The sequence below is a fragment of the Chiloscyllium plagiosum genome, unplaced genomic scaffold, assembly GCF_037043375.1.
Source record: "Chiloscyllium plagiosum isolate Xiang-an unplaced genomic scaffold, Cpla_swu_hap1 HiC_scaffold_8, whole genome shotgun sequence".
NCBI lineage: Eukaryota > Metazoa > Chordata > Chondrichthyes > Orectolobiformes > Hemiscylliidae > Chiloscyllium > Chiloscyllium plagiosum.
Genome location: NW_028270146.1, coordinates 13,272,597 through 13,291,997, shown reverse-complemented (window position 1 = coordinate 13,291,997; position 19,401 = coordinate 13,272,597).

Genomic DNA, 19,401 nt, shown 5'->3' with positions numbered 1-19,401 from the left:
ACAGTTTTCCCATTCTAACTCAATAAACAGGTGTTGGCCATTGTCTGGTTTGTTTCACAGGGCAATAATTTGACCAATCAGGGTCAACCAGTGCTTGCTTTAAAATATTGCACAAATACGGTTTTCCCTTTACTTTGGTTTTCTTGCACATGGTCCTGATGATTGCCACGTATTAAGCTTTACCAACATGTGTCTTTTTCAGCAAAAAACTCTTCGATTCTTTTGTCGAGCATTTGATAAGGTACCACAACAATAGTTAGTGAGGGCACATTGTGCAGGCCCTAACACATTAGCATGGATAAAGGATCATTAGCCATAGAGAAAGAAGACAAGACCATTTGGATTCTGAACTGTCTCAAAGGTAGAAGACAGAGGGTGGTGGTGGAGGGTTGTTTTTCAGACTGGAGGCCTGTGATCAGTGGAGTGCCACAAGGATCGGTGCTGGGTCCACTACTTTTCATCATTTATATAAATGATTTGGATATGAACATAGGAGGTACAGTTCGTAAGTTTGTTAACGACACCAAAATTGGAGGTGTAGTGGACAGCAAAGAAGGTCACCTCAGATTACAACAGGATCTGGACCAGATGGGCCAATGGGCTGAGAAGTGGCAGATGGTGTTTAATTGAGATAAATGTGAGATGCTGCATTTTGGGAAAGCAAATCTCAGCATGAGTTATACACTTAATGATAAGGTCCTAGGGTGTGTTGCTGAACAAAGACACCTTGGAGTGCAGGTTCATAGCTCCTTGAAAGTGGAGTCGCAGGTAGATAGGATAGTGAAGAAGACGTTTGGTATGCTTTCCTTTATTGGTCAGAGTACTGAGTACAGGAGTTGGGAGGTCATGTTGCGGCTGTACAGGACATTGGTTAGGTCACTGTTGGAATATTGCGTTCAACTCTGGTCTCCTTCCTATCAGAAGGAGGTTGTGAAACTTGAAAGGATTCTGAAAAGATTTACAAGGATGTTGCCAGGGTTGGAGGGTTTGAGCTACAGGGAGAGGCTGAACAGGCTGGGGCTGTTTTCCCTGGAGCATTGGAGGCTGAGGGGTGATGTTATGGAGGTTTATAAAATCATGAGGGGCATGGATAGGATAAATAGACAAAGTATTTTCCCTGGGGTGGGGAAGTCCAAAACTAGAGGTTCAGGGTGAGAGGGAAAAGATATAAAAGAGACCTGAGGGGCAACGTTTTCACACAGAGGTTGGTGCGTGTATGGAATGAGCTGCCAGAGGAAGTGGTGGAGGTTGGTACAATTACAACATTTAAGATGCATTTGGATGGGTATATGAATAGGAAGGGTTTGGAGGGATATGGGCCGGGTGCTGGCAGGTGGGACTAGATTGGGTTGGGATATCAGGTCTGCATGGACGGGTTGGACCGAAGGGTCTGTTTCTGTGCTGCACATCTCTATGACTCAATGACTCTGTGACTTGGAAATATACCACTGTTCCTTCACTGTCACTGGGTCAGAATCCTGGAATTCCCTCCCTAAGGGACATTATGGGTCAACCCACAGCACCTGGACTGCAGCGGTTCAAGAAGGCAGCTCACCCCCACCTTCTCAAGGGGCAACTAGGGATGGGCAATAAATAGTGGGTCAGCCAGTGGCACATAATGAAAAGATGAGTCACATCTTATTGACTCAGTTATGAAGGCAATGTTGACCCTGTAAAGGTTATTGGTCTTAAGAAACTCAGTGGTTCTCAACTTCTCAGCCTTCAGTTCCTGCCATGCTGTAACATGGGGAAACCATCAATGGTACAGATGCACCAGTTTGCGTCCTGGTTTTGCAGTAGGGAGGAGACCAAATTACTCTCCAGTATATCAGGAGAAGACAGTGGGGCGTGTACAGGTTACAAACTCTCCCTCATTGACCATACCCACTGTAGGCTTCATCAGGGCTATTCTCTGGTAACGTGCAGCTACTGTGTGATCATCAGTGTCTGAGCAGTTAGCTCTGTGGGCAGCTGCTGTGCTAACTTCAGACCCGATATTTCAGACCCTGCACCCACCTTCCACCCTCTCCATAAAGGAAGTTGTAACAGACAGGCTACAATTTCGGGGCAGTTTATTTTTTTTTCTGATTTTCCAGCTCCCTCAGAGTCAGCTGTTAGAGTGAACAGGATACACTTCTATTCATTTTTTTTATTCCCACATTCCCGCCTAACTGCGGTAGTGCTTATTCTTTCCCCAGCCCCCATGGTGTGTGTGTGCAGGTGTGAGACACAAGGTGCACGAATCTTTATTCCGTTTCCACCACCAGGAAGATAGGAAAACACCCGAGTGGCCAGTGAGAAGCACAGCCCTTCACATCAAAGGGCAGTGCTGTGTGATCAAAACAGTGAAGGGGAGGTCAGGGGTTAAATCAAAATAGAGTTGGAGGGGGAAATAATGCACTCCACTCCCTGCGGCGCCCACCTCTCCCTGAACAACTCCAGGGTGTTGGTGGAGACTGTGTGCTCCTTCTCCAAGGACACCCGGGCTCTAACGTACACGGCAGTGTTTATAATGTGGAACCAGATGGGTGTGGGACTAGCTAATCATATTGATCCTTATTAACTGCAGTAATACTGCAGAATTGAACTGAGATAGAATTGTTAATTGCAATAAACTGGTTGGAATCATTGGAGGCTGAGGGAAACCAGCTGACAATCCCAATTGGTCAAGAAATTCTGAAGGAGAGACAAATTGGACTCAAAACATTAACTCTGTCTGTCTGTCTGTCTGTTTCTCTCTCTCCACAGATACTGCCAGACCTGCCAAGTTCCTCCATCACTTGCTGTATGTATTTCAGAAGAACTCCTTATATCGTTAAGGAAATGCAGGAAAAAGTGCGATTACATTAGACAACCAACCTGCCAACTGCATGCTGAAGAAGGTTATGCCTAAGCTCCCTGGTAAACTGCATTCTGCACGGGATCCACTCAGAAGACCCACACTGGAGGACCCAAGGAAGAAGGCAGTGTCCCAGTGAACCAGTTAGCAAGATCCCAGTCAAAGACCGCTCTGAAGCAGCCACCTTGGATTGACCAGTGGAAGATGACATAATGAATCCTCCCTCTAAATTTCAGCTCCTCAAAACTGCTGTTGGTCACATCCTAATTCACATCACGTCCTACTCACCTTGTTGGTCTACAGTAGCTACCAGTCCAACATGGTTTCCACGTTAAATTGCTGATCCTGTGACCAAATGTCTCCCTTCCCCATCTCTGGTATTTCCTAGATCCCCACAACACTCTGGGATATCTGTGCATCTTTGAGTTGTGTCTCTTGGTTGCTCGCCCAGCTTCCATTGTTCCACCATTGGTGGATGTGCGTGCGCTCCGAAATCATTTCTAAACCAACCTGGCCCATTACCTTCCTTTCTCCTTCACCAGGCTTTCAGCCACCCGTCCTACTATTTCTTCACGTCGTTCAGTGTCACTTTTTATTTGCTAATCTTTCGGTGTCATTCTCGAAGTTGCTAATTGCACTAACAGGGACTTGGAGTCCAAGAGCAAGGAGGCGGATGGTGAATTAGTAAAAGACGCTGTTTGATCTCGGCTGGAGCAATGCGTACAGTTGTGGACACCACATTATGGGGAAGATGTCAATGCATTGGAGAGAGTGTGAAAGTGATTCCAGGAATGTGGAGTTTCAGCTGTGAGGATGGATTGAAGAAGGAAACCTGGGAGGGAAGGTGGCTGAGAGGAGATTTAATGGAGGTTTTCAAAGTCATGAGTGGGCTGGAGAGAGTAGGTTGGGAGGAGCTGTTCCTGCTCGTCAAGTATGAGAGGGCATTGATTGAACGTGATGTGCGAATGGAGCGAGGGGGATGTGAGGAAAAACATTTCCACCCAGCGAGTAGTTAGGGTCTGGGATGCACTGCCTGGAAACGTGGTAGAGGCAGGTTCAGCTGAAGCATGGAGGAGGGGCACTGAATGGTTATTTGGATGGAAATGGTTTGCAGGGAAAGGCAGCGGTTTGACTCTCGATAATGATGGAAATGTGTTGCTGGAAAAGCGCAGCAGGTCAGGCAGCATCCAGGGAACAGGAGAAACGACGTTTCGGGCATAAGCCCTTATGCCCGAAATGTCGATTCTCCTGTTCCCTGGATGCTGCCTGACCTGCTGCGCTTTTCCAGCAACACATTTCCAGCTCTGATCTCCAGCATCTGCAGACCTCACTTTCTCCTCTCGATAATGATGCTCATTTTAAGAGCCAGTGCAGACATGATGGGCTGAACGGCCTTCCTCTGACAATTCTGTCATTCTGTGATATAAATACTGTTTATTTATTATTGCTGAAAACATTCATTTGTCCTGGAACGAGGTGTCAACAGACAATTGAATCCAGTCAGTCTGTTTAAACTCTAAAGATTAACACTTGTAAAAACAGACATCTCAGCACTGCCAATCCCAGAATGAGTCAAGCATCATCACTTTGTGACAAGCCACATAGGCATCAATTCTCCGCTAACTATCAGGGTGGTAATGAGGCGTAATATCCTGACCAAACAAGAAACGAGCAGTGTTTGACATTGTAATAGCAAAAAAGAACACTTAAAAAGTCCTGAAAAGGAAATGTCGGTATTTCAGCCGTTTGATCAGAACTACAAAGTTCTCTGCAAGGGGACAAATCGAAAGGAACCGAGAGAGGGGTCGACTGGGGTGTAGTTGGATGGCCTATGCCTGATGAATGCCTGTGGATGTGTGGGGATAGTGCAAGGTGGGAATGGTGTAACATACCCTGACAGCAAGAATCCTGGGAGGGGGCAGCTCCAAGTAGGTGGAGCAAGGCCACTTTCTAGTGTTTCGTTGGGCTAAATTGTTCCATGTGCAACTGGGGCTGGTTTAGCTCAGTTGGCAAGACAGCTGGTTTGTAATGAAGAGAGGCATCGATAATGGTGTGGTCTGGAGGGGAGATGCTGGCACAGACTGAGGTGGAAGGATTGTAAATTATGCACTTTATTTTAATTTTTCCTTTTTATTCTGATGCTAGACTTTTTATGTATTATTTTTTTCTATTTTATACCAAATACTTAAGTATCTTGTACTTAAGATGGCACCGTAAGTGGTGACTTGTAAACTTTTCACCACTTATGTGAACATAAGTGACAATAAAACTAATTCTAATTCAATCACTGAATTCACTCAATTCCTAACATTGGGGCTGATTGCAAACATCAGTTCCTGTCACCTTGTTGTATTTACACATTTAATGCACTCCTCAATATACCCAGGGAGCACATTAAATAACTCAGCAAGATTTGTAGATAGCTGGATGGGGCAATTTATTGTCTAAAGTTTAACAGTTGCTTCAAAACTGCGGTCTTCCTGCAGTTGTTCAATTATAGGACTGCTGTTTGATTATTCAGCTGAGAAATGATTAGATTCCCTACAGTGTGGAAACAGGCCCTTCGGCCCAACAAGTTCACACTGACCCTCTGAAGAGTAACCCACCCAGACCCATTTCCCTCTGATTAACACACCTAACCTATGGGTAATTTAGCATGGCCAATTCACCTGACCTGCACATCTTTGGACTGTGGGAGGAAACCAGAGCAAACCCACACAGACACGGGGAGAATGTGCAAACTCCACACAGTCACTGAGGCTGGAATCGAACCTTGGACCCTGGTGCTGTGAGGCAGCAGTGCTAACCACTGTGCCACCCTCATATTGTTAAACAGAAGTATGAGAGTTAAAAGAACAGAAGTTGCTGGAACAGCTCAGCAGGTCTGGCAGCACCTGTGAAGAGATATCAGAGTTAACTCTTCCTTAGAACTGATTTCTGTCCACAGATGCTGCCAGACCTGCTGAGCTGTTCCAGCAACTTCTGTTTTTGTTTCTGATTTACATCATCCGCTTTCCTTTCGCTTTTTATTTCACAATAGTTACAAACCTTTCTGGGCATCCAACCTCAACTCCTTACCCTTACCCATCCACGTTTTGCAGAAGTAGAATTGAGGAGGGAAAAAACCAGTTTTCCAGAATGGACGGCAAGATAAAATGTCTTCAACTGTTCTGTCTGAACATAAAGATTCCTTGAAACCAATAAACCTTATTTTGCATCAGAAATTGCAGGTATTTGAAGAGTATGTTTTGTGAGACTGAGTGTATGTGAACACTTAAATAACAAAGATGCTATTACCAATAGGTTTCAGCTCTGATTTTTGCTCTTATCTATTTAATGAAGGGTTTCGATTCACTTAGACATCTATGTGGGTTATAATTATCATTGAAAGGAGAGGGTATCTGCAGAGTCGTTTTAATAAATTATTACCTCTGTCTGCTTCATGTTTTAACTCGTAAATGGTTGTTCCAGACATGTATTTGTGTATTTGACATGCCTGTCCATGGGGTAAGAGTACGAGTGATTTACTCACTCTCTAATCAGTCAATGCCTTGCTGGCTAAAGTGACCATTGTGTTTATGATTGACCTGTACTGACCGAGAGGTTCGACAGTGCTGCGATATTGACCACAATGTTCAAACATTTGGAGCGATCCCAGTCCTGGGCTGTCAGTGAAACATCCAAAACTGCTGGTCAGGAAAGTTCAGCCTGCTCCGTCAGCGCTCTGTCCCTCTAACCCTTCGATGGTCAGACCCTCTTACAAAACACCTTTCCATTCACCCAAACACCCCCGATCCCTTCCAGCTCCCAGCTGCCTTGGGAAAAAGAGAGAAATAAGTATTCCCAGGGACAATAAGGCCAAAAATACTCTTTTCCTATTCCTCTGGTGGGTTAACTCAACTTGATTAATGGGATGGATTATATGGTTTGTTTAATTCTTGTTCATGGGATGTGGGCCAGAATTTATCACCCATCCCTAATTGCCCAGAAGGCAGCTACTAGTTAACCACATTGTTGTGGGTCTAGAGTCACATGTAGGCCAGACCAGGTTTGGATGGCAGATTCCTTTCCTGAAGGACATTAGTGAACCAGATGGGCTTTAATGCCAATCAATAGTGGTTGCCATTACACCGTGGGGTCTGTAGCTGTCATGCTATAGACCCCACAGTGTGTATTATGTACAGTTCTCTTCTCTTTGCCTGAGGAAGGATGCGCTTGCTGTCGATAGAGTGATCAGACTGCTTCCTCAGGTGGCAGGGTTGTTCTGAGGAGAGATTGAGGAGATTGTACACTCTAGAGTTTGGATGATGAGAGGTGATCTCATGGAAATCTGGAACATTCCGTCAGGGCTTGAAATGGGAGAAGCAGAAAGGTTTGCTCCCCTCACTGAGTGTGGGTGAGAATCAGGGACACGGTCTCAGAATGAGAGACAGTGTTGAATTGTTGGGCAGAGTTGAAGAGGAATTCTGGTACTTCACTTAGAGGCTGGTGAATCTCTGGAATTCTCTACCCTAGAGGATTGGGGGAGGTTCAGCCACTGAGTATGTCCGAGCCTGAGATTGATAGCTTTCTAGATTGTAAGGATTTCAAAGGGTATGGGGATAGCATGGGAACATGGATAAGAAATAGAAGGTCAGTCATGATCTAATTGAATGGTGGGGCAGGTTCAAGGAGCTGATTGGCCTATTCCTGTACCTATTTCCCGTGTTCCAATGCCAAATCCCAAATCGTGTACAGCTGAAAAGAACAAGTGTACAAACATCCGAACGAGGAGCAAGAATAGGCCATCTGGCCCTTCGAGTCTGCTCTATAAGGTCATGGCGGATCTGACTTTAGCTTCACCTCTACATTCCTGTATATCTCTGATCATCCTTTATCCCCTTGGTCATCAAAAATCTATCTACTTCTGCCTTCAAAACATTGAAAGATTCTGCATCCACTGCCTTTTGAGGAAGGGAATTCCAAAGACTCACAACCCTCTGAGAGAGAAAACCATGTTTTCTCATCACCGTCTGAAAGGAGCGCAGTGGAGGCCGGGACATTAAATGTCTTCAAGGAAGGGATTGATAAATTCTTGATCTCGCAAGGAATTAAGGGATACGGGGAGAATGCGGGTAAGTGGAGTTGAAATGCCTATCAGCCATGATTGAATGGCAGAGTGGACTCGATGGACCGAATGGCCTTACTATCACACCTATGTCTTATGGTCTTATGGTCTTAAGTCCCCTCAGGACTGTACATTTCTGACTCTTCTAAATTCCAGAGGATACTAGCCTCACCTTTCCTCAGAAGGTAATCTGCCCATTCCAGGGATTAATCTAGTAAACCTTCTCTGAACTGCTTCCAATGCATTAACATGGTGACCAGTACTGTGCACACTGTTCCAGATGTGGTCTCACCAATGCCCTGTATAACCAAACATAACCTCCCTATCTCACTTTCAGTTTTCCTCACAATGAACAATAACATTCTATCAGTTCCCCTGATTACTTGCTGTTCCTGCAGACTAACCTGCTGTGATTCATGCACTAGCACACCCAGATCCCTCTGCATCTCAGAGCTCTGCAACTGCTCACCATTTAGATCAAATGCTTTTTCATTCTTTCCATCAAAATGGATAATTTCACACTTCCCCACATTATACTCCATTTGCCAGATCATTCCCTACTCACTCAATCTATCTATATCCCTTTGTAACCTCCTTAGATTCTCTTCATAACTCACTTTCCTTCTTATCTTTGTGTCATTAGCAAGTTTAGCTACCACCTCTTTGGTCTCTTCATCAAAATCATTTACATAAGTAGTGAAGACTTAAGGCCCCAACACTGACCATTGTGGGACATCACTGAACAAGGCCCACTTACACCAACTCTCTGTTTCCTGTTGGCCCCAGCCAAACTTCCATCTACATCAATAGGCTTTTACTTTCCACAGTAACCTTTGATATGGATCTTATCAAATGCCCTGTGAAAATTGAGGTGCAATACAATCACTGCCTCCCTTTTGTTTATGGGTTACTTCTTCAAAGAATACATTAGTTACACATCATTTCTCTTTGACAAAACCAGCTCAAATTTGTCGAAGTGCCCTGTTATAACATCTTTAATAACAGCTTCTAACATCTTCCCTATGACAGGTGTTAAATTAATTAATCTGTAATGTCCTGCTTTCTCTGTCCTTCCCTTTTTGAACAAAGGAGTTATGTTCGCTATATCCCAATCTAAAAGAATCTTCCCTGAATCGAATGAGTTTTGAAAAATTAAAACCAGCAGATCACTTATTTCATTAGCTGCTTCTTTAAGATCCTAGGATGAAATCTATCAGAATTTGTCTATTTGCACTTCCAACCATTTACTCAGTGCTACTTGCCTGGGAATTGTCATTTTCTTGAGTTCCTCCCTCCCTTTCAATTCCTGATTTACAGCTATTTCCTGGATGTGACATGTATCCCCTATGGATGGACACAAAATATCTGTTCCATTCAACTGTCTCTTTATCTTCTATTAATAATTGCCCAGGCTCATTTTCTATAGAACCAACACTAACTTTGTTAACTCTGTTCTTTTTTCAAATATCTGTAGAAAGCTTTCTATCTGTTTTAATATTTTTGGTCAACCGGCCTAAGACTGAGATTATAGGATTCTGGGTAATTCAAGATGGAGGACGGGAAAAATTTCTGGCTGTAACAAGCTGCCCATTTTTTGAGGTATTTTAGGCGTTGGAGGTCATTTCCTCGAATTCCAGGAGCAGCAATTACTGTTTTATACGCAGTTGCAATTGTTTTGGAAATTTGAAAAAAAAGTTAAAACAACATCAGTTTTAAAAGGGAGAAAGACAGACAAAGGCAGCAAGCACATGGTCTGTGAGGGAGAGAGAGAAAGAAACCCACACTGCTAACTGACACAGGAGTGAATCTGCACAGTTACTGCCTTCGCTGTTTGAATGCGTGTTTGCTGGACATCAGGGTGTCTCTAGGAAAATTTAACAAACAGCAAAATTCACAACTGTTCTTGGAGGAACCTGTTTGGGAGAGGTCACAGCACAGAAACAGATAAGTAAATAGTTTTAAGTAGAGCCTTGCAATAAATCTACAATAGTGAGTAGAGTGGATTCTTTCTTGATTATATGTTTTTATAGGGATCTGTCTCTTGATTAAATTTGAAAAATATAAACCATAAGTATTAAGTTAGCCTGGAGCAGTGTTTTATAGAAGAATAAGATGGTGTTATTTTCTGGGTCTGTAGATTAGAAGGAGCAAAATGGCCTTTAGTCGAGTGATATGCTCTTCTTGTCAGATGTGGGAGTTTCGGGAGAGCTTAAGGGTTACTGAGGATTATATCTGCAATAAATGTTGTTGGTTGTGAATCCTGTCAGATTGAATGGATTGGTTGGAGTGACAGTTAGAGGCAATGAGGAATTTACAAGAGCTGGGGATATGATAGATGGCAGTTATAGGAAGGGTGAAAAGCTGCAGATAAAGTCAGGAAAATGGGTTAACTCCAGGAAAGGTAGGAGAGGTAGACAAGTCATTCAGGAGTCTTCTATCCCCATTTCAAACAAATACGTTGTTTTGAAAAATATAGGGGGTGATGGACTCAGGGGAATGTAGTACGAACAGCTAAGTTTCTGGTATCAAGACTGGCTCTAACGTAATGAGGGGAACACTGGGTTCCAAATGATCAATTATATTAGGGGATTCTCTAGTCCAAGGTACAGACAGGTGTTTCTGAAGCCAGCAGTGAAAAAGCAGAATGGTGTGTTGTTTCCCTGGTGCCAGGATCAAGGATGTCTCAGAGAGGGTGCAGAATGTTCTCACGGGGGAGAGGGGCCAGCAGGAGGTCATTGTACACACTGGAACCAATGACATTGTAAGGGAAAAGGCTGAGATTCTGAAGGGAGATTACAGAGAGTTAGGCAGAAATTTAAAAAGGAGGTCCTCAAGGGTAGTAATATCTGGATTACTCCCAGTGCTACGAGCTAGTGAGGGCAGGAATAGGAGGATAGAGCAGATGAATGCATGGCTGAGGAGCTGGTGTATGGGAGACGGATTCACATTTTTGGATAATTGGAATCTCTTTTGGGGTAGAAGTGACCTGTACAAGAAGGACGGATTGCACCTAAATTGGAAGGGGACTAATATACTGGCAGGGAAATTTGCTAGAACTGCTTGGGAGGATTTAAACTAGGAAGGTGGGGAGGAGGGAAAGGGAGGTAAGGGGGGGGTGGGGGGGGGTGGTGGGATCAAGTGAGGAAAGAGATCAATCTGAGACTGGTACAGCTGAGAACAGAAGTGAGTCAAACAGTCAGGGCAGGCAGGGACAAGGTAGGACTAATAAATTAAACTGCATTTATTTCAATGCAAGGGGCCTAATAGGAAAGGCAGATGAACTGAGGGCATGGTTAGGAACATGAGACTGGGATATCATAGCAATTACGGAAACATGGTTCAGGGATGGGCAGGACTGACAGCTTAATGTTCCAGGATACAAATGCTACAGGAAGGATAGAAAGGGAGGCAAGAGAGGAGGGGGAGTGGCATTTTTGATAAGAGATACATTACAGCTGTGCTGAGGGAGGATATTCCTGGAAATACATCCAGGGAAGTTACTTGGGTGGAACTGAGAAATAAGAAAGGGATGATCACCTTATTGGGATTGTATTATAGACCCCCCAATAGTCAGAGGGAAATTGAGAAACAAACTTGTAAGATCTCAGCTATCTGTAAGAATTATAGGGTAGTTATGGTAGGGGATTTTAACTTTCCAAACCTCGACTGGGACTGCCATAGTGTTCAAGGTTTAGATGGAGAGGAATTTGTTAAGTGTGTACAAGACAATTTTCTGATTCAGTATGTGGATGTACCTACTACAGAAGGTGCAAAACTTGACCTACTCTTGGGAAATAAGGCAGGGCAGGTGACTGAGGTGTCAGTGGGAGAGCACTTTGGGGCCAGCGACCATAATTCTATTAGATATAAAATAGTGATGGAAAAGGATAGACCTGATCTAAAAGTTGAAGTTCTAAATTGGAGGAAGGCCAATTTTGACGGTATTAGGCAAGAACTTTGGAAAGCTGATTGGGTGCAGATGTTCGCAGGTAAAGGGACGGCTGGAAAAGGGGAAGTCTTCAGAAATGAGATAACGAGAATCCAGAGAACGTATATTCCTGTCAGGGTGAAAGGGAAGGCTGGTAGGTTTAGGGAATGCTGAATGACTAAAGAAACTGAGGGTTTGGTTAAGAAAAAGGAAGCATATGTCAGGTATACACAGGATAGATCGAGTGAAACCTTAGAAGAGTGTAAAGGCAGTAGGAGTATACTTAAGAGGGAAATCAGGAGGGCAAAAAGGGGAGATGAGATAGCATTGGCAAATAGAGTTAAGGAGAATCCAAAGAGTTTTTGCAAATACTTTAAAGACTAAAGGGTAACTCGGGAGAGAATCAGCAATGCGGCCTTTGTGTGGATCCACGGAAACTGGGGGAGATACTAAATGAATATTTTGCATCAGTATTTACTGTGGAAAAGGGTATGGAAGATATAGAATAGAGGGAAATAGATGGTGACATCTTGAAAAATGTCCATATTACAGTGGAGGAAGTGCTGGATGTCCTGAAATGTATAAAGCTGGATAAATCCCCAGGACCTGATCAGGTGTACCCGAGAACTCTGTGGGAAGCCAGAGAAGTGATTGCTGGGCCCCTTGCTGAGATATTTGCATCATCGATAGTCATAGGTGAGGTGCTGGAAGACTGGAGGTTGGCAAACGTGGTGCCACTGTTTAAGAAGGGCGGTAAAGACAAGCCAGGGAACTATAGACGGTGAGCTTGACCTCAGTGGTGGGCAAGTTGTAGGAGGGAATCCTGAGGGACAGGATGTACATGTATTTGGAAAGGCAAGGACTAATCCGGGATAGTCAACATGGCTTTGTGTGTGGGAAATCATGTCTCACAAACTTGATTCAGTTTTGTGAAGAAGTAACAAAGACGATTGACGAGGGCAGAGCAGTAGATGTGATCTATATGGACTTCAACGTAAAAACAATGACTGCAGATGCTGGAAACCAGATTCTGGATCAGTGGTGCTGGAAAAGCACAGCAATTCAGGCAGCATCCAAGGAGCTTCGAAATCGGCTTTTGCCCGAAACGTTGATTTCGAAGTTCCTTGGATGCTGCCTGAACTGCTATGCTCTTCCTATATGGACTTCCTATAAGGCGTTCGACAAGGTTCCCCATGGGAGACTGATTAGCAAAGTTAGATCTCACGGAATACAGGGAGAATTAGCCATTTGGATACAGAACTGGCTCAAAGGTAGAAGACAGAGGGTGGTGGTGGAGGGTTGTTTTACAGACTGGAGGCCTGTGACCAGTGGAGTGCCACAAGGATTGGTGCTGGGTCCACTACTTTTTGTCATTTACATAAATGATTTGGATGCGAGCATAAGAGGTACAGTTAGTAAGTTTGCAGATGATACCAAAATTGGAGGTGTAGTGGACAGCGAAGAGGGTTACTTCAGATTACAACAGGATCTGGACCAGATGGGCCAATGGGCTGAGAAGTGGCAGATGGAGTTTAATTCAGATAAATGCGAGGTGCTGCATTTTAGGAAAGCAAATCTCAGCATGAGTTATACACTTAATGGTAAGGTCCTGGGGAGTGTTGCTGAACAAAGAGACCTTGGAGTGCATAGCTCCTTGAAAGTGGAGTCGCAGGTAGATAGGATAGTGAAGAAGGCGTTTGGTATGCTTTCCTTTATTGGTCAGAGTGTTGAGTACAGGAGTTGGGAGGTCATGTTGCGGCTGGACAGGACATTGGTTAGGTCACTCTTGGAATATTGCGTGCAATTCTGGTCTCCTTCCTATCGGAAAGATGTTGTGAAACTTGAAAGGGTTCTGAAAAGATTTACAAGGATGTTGCCAGGGTTGGAGGATTTGAGCTATAGGGAGATGCTGAACAGGCTGGGGCTGTTTTCCCTGGAGCGTTGGAAGCTGAGGGATGACCTTATAGAGGTTTATAAAATCATGAGGGGCATGGATAGGATAAATAGACAAAGTCTTTTCCCTGGAGTTGGGGAGTCCAGAAGTAAAGGGCATAGGTTTAGGGTGAGAGGGGAAAGACATAAAAGAGACCTAAAGGGCATCTTTTTCACGCAGAGGGTGGTACATGTACGGAATGAGCTGCCAGAGGATGTGGTGGAGGCTGGTAGAAATGCAAGATTTAAAAGGCATCTGGATGGGTATATGAATAGGAAGGGTTTGGATGGATGTGGGTTGGGTGCTGGCCAGAGGAACTAGAGCTGGTGCTTGTGGCACAACAGTAGCATGTCTGACCCTACATCAGAAGGTTGCATGTTCAATTCATGTCAGGCTCATGGTGATTGACGCAAGGCCAGATGCATGGGTTTTACATCCTACCAGAGGGCATTTTCCATGGGTTTTGTTGCTTAAATTCTTCTTTCTGGCTACTTTTGATTTGTTGCAAAGTTTAGGGTGGCACAGTGGCTCAGTGGTTAGCACTGCTGCCTCACAGCACCCAGGGAGCCAAAAGGTGATTTTCTGTGTGGAGTTTGCACATTCTCTCCGTGTCTGTGTGGGTTTCCTCCGGATGCTCTGGTTTTCTCCCACAGTCCAAAGATGTGCAGATCAGGTGAATTGGCCATGGGAAATTGCCCATAGTGTTAGGTGCATTAGTCAGAGGGAAATGGATCTGGGTGGTTACTCTGCGGAGGGTTGGTGTGGACTTGTTGGGCCAAATGGCCTGTTTCCACGCTGTGGGGAATCTAATCTAATTAAGTTAGGATATCTGTTCGGCATGGACAAGTTGGACCAAAAAGCCTGTTTCCGTGCTATAAGTCCTTATGACTCTAAATTCAGACTTGTCTCTTGCGCTGATGTGCTGGGCTCCTCCATCATTGAGGATGGGGATATTTGTGCGGCCTATGAGTTTATGACTGGTAGTCTGGATGTGGCAGGTTTGCACAAGTTTCAATCTGATCTGCTAGTTGTGGGCTTGCCTAGCTCTGCTTATTACTCACTTTTAATGCTGTTTGGCTTCCGTGTTTTGTAGCTACACCAGTATGACATCTCATTTTTAAATATACCTGGTGATGCCCTGCACTCTTCATTGAACCAGGGTTGGTCTAATGGTAGACTGAGGAAAATATTGGACCTTGAAGTTACAGATTGTGGTTGAGTATAGTTCTACTCTCCTGATGTCCCACAGCCCCTCACGGAGGTTCAGTTTTGAGCTGCTCTTCTGAGTCTACCCTATTTAGCATAATGGTAGTGCCACACAGTGAGATGGAGGGTACTCTCAGTGTAATGGCAGGACTTTATCTTTACAAGGACTACATGATGGTCTGTCCTATCTATATTCTCATGGACAGATGCACCAGCTACAGGTAGATTGGTGGGGATGAGGTTGGGTAGGGTTTTTTTTTCCCTCTTACTGGGTCTTCTACCCCCTGCCACAGACCCATTGCAGCAGCTTTGTCAGTTTGGACATAGCCAGTCAGTAGTGCTGCCGCTGGGCCACTCTTGGTGCTATATGTTGAAATCCCCCTCCCAGAGTACATTTTGTGCTCTTGCTCCCCTCAGTGCTTCCTCCAAGTGTTCAGCATGGAGGAATAGTGATTCATCAACTGAAGGAGAATGGTGTGTGGAAACCAACAGGAGGTTTCCTTGCCCATGTTTAACCTGATGTCATGACACTTCATGGAGTCCGGAGTCAATGCTAAATGTTCCACAGCAATTTCCTCCTGACTGTATTCCACTGTGGAGAAAGTGAGGTCTGCAGATGCTGGAGATCAAAGTTGAAACTTTATTGCTGGAACAGCAATATTCCACTGTGTCATCACCTCGAGTGGATGGGTCCTGTCAGAGCGGCAGGATATATCCAGGGATGGGGATGATGGTGTCTGGGATATTGCGAGTCAGGTATGATTCTGTGTGTGTGACCATGGCTTTGCTTGGCCAATCTGGGAGACCACTCTCCTACATTTGCCACAAGCCCCCGAATATAAAGATTTATCAAATTAGGAGGGGCAAGGATAGGGTAAATATTCAAGGTCTTTTCCCCAGGGTAGAGGAGTCCAAAACTAGAGGGTATAGGTTTAACGTGAGAGGCCCAAGATTGGAAAAGGACCTGAGGGGTAACTTTTTCATACAAAGGGTGGTGTGTGTATGGAATGAGCTGCCAGAGGACGGTACAATTATAACATTTAAAAGACATCTGGATGGGTATATGAATAGGAAGGATTTAGAGGGATATAGGCCAAATGCTGGCAAATGGGATTGGGATTTGGGATTGGGATTGGGACGCCTGATCAGCGCAAATGAGTTAGAGCCATAGAATCATAGAGATGTACAGCATGGAAACAGACCCTTTGATCTAACTCATCCATGCCAACCAGTTGGATCGAAGGGTCTATTTCTGTGTTGTATGACTCTATGTTAGTGAGGAGGATTTTGCAGAGGTGATAGGGCTGTTTTTGCTGTTGTTGTTCCTGGTGCCTAGATCCCAGCTAATGGGATTTGGCCCTTGTCTATGGTTTATCCCCTACTGCAGAACACCTCATGGCTATCTCTCAGGGTGTACAGCACCTTGCATTCTGCTCACATTGACCTTCAGCTCATCAACAATATCCTGTTTTACAGCAGCAATCACAATGTGACACCGACATTGTCAAGTCAAGCACACACACCATGTAAGGTCCAAGCTGCCTTATCACTAGCAAGTCTGAACATTTCTACTGTCTAGACTTCTAAAGATCGCCCATCTGCTCAGAATGCAATGATGCTCTGAGATGAGATGATATATTCTAAGCACGTCAACCTGATATCCACAACTGAAGGGTTAATTAGTGTAACAATGTCTGTCATGTTATTGTGTGGAAAGTATCCTGTCAGTTTTTGAACGCTACAGAATGGAAGGGAGGGGGGGAAGGGAGAAAGAACTATATTGTTTTCATGAATATGGAAAGGACCTACAAAACACAATCCCAGCCTTTTCAGTTCCCTCAGTTATTAAAGGGAACCCTGATATATCAGGTAAATACATCATTAGGTATCAATCACAAGGGTTCTGCATACTGAGTACACCAGCCATTTAATTTACTCATCAGGCCTAGTCCAGCAACACCACGCTATTTAATTCTCATCCTCATTTTTAAAACCTTTCAAATCTTCACTCCACCCCCCCCCTTATTCCTGTAAGATCCTCTCCTCTTAAATGGGCCGAATGGCCTGTTTCCACACTGTTTGGATTCTATCCCAACCCAACACGTAGTGAGCTGTCTGATTATTCTTGACTGAAGCATCTTGAAATGTTTTATGATGTGTGACATCAATGTAAAATACTCCTGCTGATGCAGGGGGAGGATTTCCCAAAGGTACCTTATAAATTGTTACTGTACAAGGTGTAGGGGAGATAAATGAGTGAATTGTTCAACTAATTAGTAACAGAGAGATCGGATAACTAGATAACTAGATGTGGCCATCATGGAAACGTGGATAGAAGAGGAACAGGAATGGTTGTTGGAGGTTCCTGGTTACAGATGTTTCAGTAAGATTAGGGAGGGTGGTAAAAAAGGAGGGGGTGAGCATTTTGGTGATGGTGACCACAATTCTGTGACTTTCACCTTGGTTATGGAGAGAGATAGGTGCGTGCAACAGGGTAGATTTTACAATTGGGGGAAGGGTAAATACGATGCTGTAAGACAGGATCTGAGAAGCATAAGTTGGGAGCATAGGCTGTCAGGAAGGATGTCATTGAAATGTGGAACTTTTTCAAGGAACAGATACGATGTGTCCTTGATATGTATGTACCTGTCAGGCAGGAAAGAAATGGTCGTGTGAGGGAACCTTGGTTGACGAGGGGGGTTGAATGTCTTGTAAAGAGCAAGAAGGAGGCTTACATAAGGTTGAGGAAACAGGGTTCAGACAGAGCATTGGAGGGATACAGGATAGCCAGGGAGCTGAAGAAAGGGATTAGGAGACCTAAGAGAGGGCATGAAAAATCTTTGGCGGATAGGATCAAGGATAACCCCAAAGCCTTTTATGCGTATGTGAGAAACATGAGAATGACGGAAAAGAGGGTAGGTCCGATCAAGGACAGTAGTGGGAGACTGTGTATTGAGTCGGAAGAGATAGGAGAGGTCTTGAATGAGTACTTTTCTTCAGTATTTACCAACGAGAGGGACTGTATTGTTGAAGAGGAGAGTGTGAAATGGACTGGTAAGCTAGAGGAGATACTTGTTAGGAAGGAAGGTGTGTTGGACATTTTGAACAACTTGAGGATAAACAAGTCCCCCTTGCCTGACGGGATATATCCTAGGATTATGTGGGAAGCAAGAGAGGAAATTGCAGTACCGTTGGCAATGATCTTTTCGTCTTCATTGTCAATGGGGGTGCACCAAGGGACTGGAGAGTGGCGAATGTTGTGCCCCTGTTCAAAAAAGGGAATAGGGATAACCCCGGGAATTACAGGCCAGTTAGTCTTACTTCGGTGGTAGGTAAAGTAATGCAAAGGGTACTGAGGGATAGGATTTATGAGTATCTGGAAAGACACTGCTTGATTAGAGACAGCCAGCACGGATTTGTGAAGGGTAGGTCGTGCCTTACAAGTCTTATTGAATTCTTTGAGGAGGTGACCAAGCATGTGGATGAGGGTAGAGCAGTGGATGTAGTGTACATGGATTTTAGTAAGGCATTTGATAAGGTTCCCCATGGTAGGCTTATTTGGAAAGTCAGGAGGCATGGGATAGAGTGAAATTTGGCCAGTTGGATAGAAAACTGGCTAACCGGTCGAAGTCAGAGAGTGGTGGTAGATGGTAAATATTCAGCCTGGAACCCAGTTACAAGTGGAGTTCCGCAGGGATCAGTTCTGGGTCCTCTGCTGTTTGTAATTTTTATTAATGACTTGGAAGAAGGGTGGGTCAGTAAATTTGCAGATGATACGAAGGTTGGTGGAGTTGTGGATAGTGAGGAGGGCTGTTGTCAGCTGCAAAGGGACTCAGATATGATGCAGAGCTGGGCTGAGGAGTGGCAGATGGAGTTCCACCCTGCCAAGTGTGAGATTGTCCATTTTGGAAGGACAAATAAGAATGCGGAATATAGGGTTAACAGTGGTGTTCTTAGTAAAGTGGAGGAGCCGAGGGATCTTGGGGTCTATGTTCATAGATCTTTGAAAGTTGCCACTCAGGTGGATAGAGCTTGTAAGAAGGCCTATGGTGTATTAGCGTTCATTAGCAGAGGGATTGAATTCAAGAGTCGTGAAGTGATGTTGCAACTGTACAGGACTTTGGTTAGGCCACATTTGGAGTAGTGTGTGCAGTTCTGGTCGCCTCACTTTAGGAAAGATGTGGAAGCTTTGGAGAGGGTGCAGAGAAGATTTACCAGGATGTTGCCTGGAATGGAGAATAGGTCATACGAGGATAGGTTGAGAGTGCTAGGCCTTTTCTCATTGGAACGGCGAAGGATGAGGGGTGACTTGATAGAGGTTTATAAGATGATCAGAGGAATAGATAGAGTAGACAGTCAGAAACTTTTTCCCCGGGTACAACAGAGTG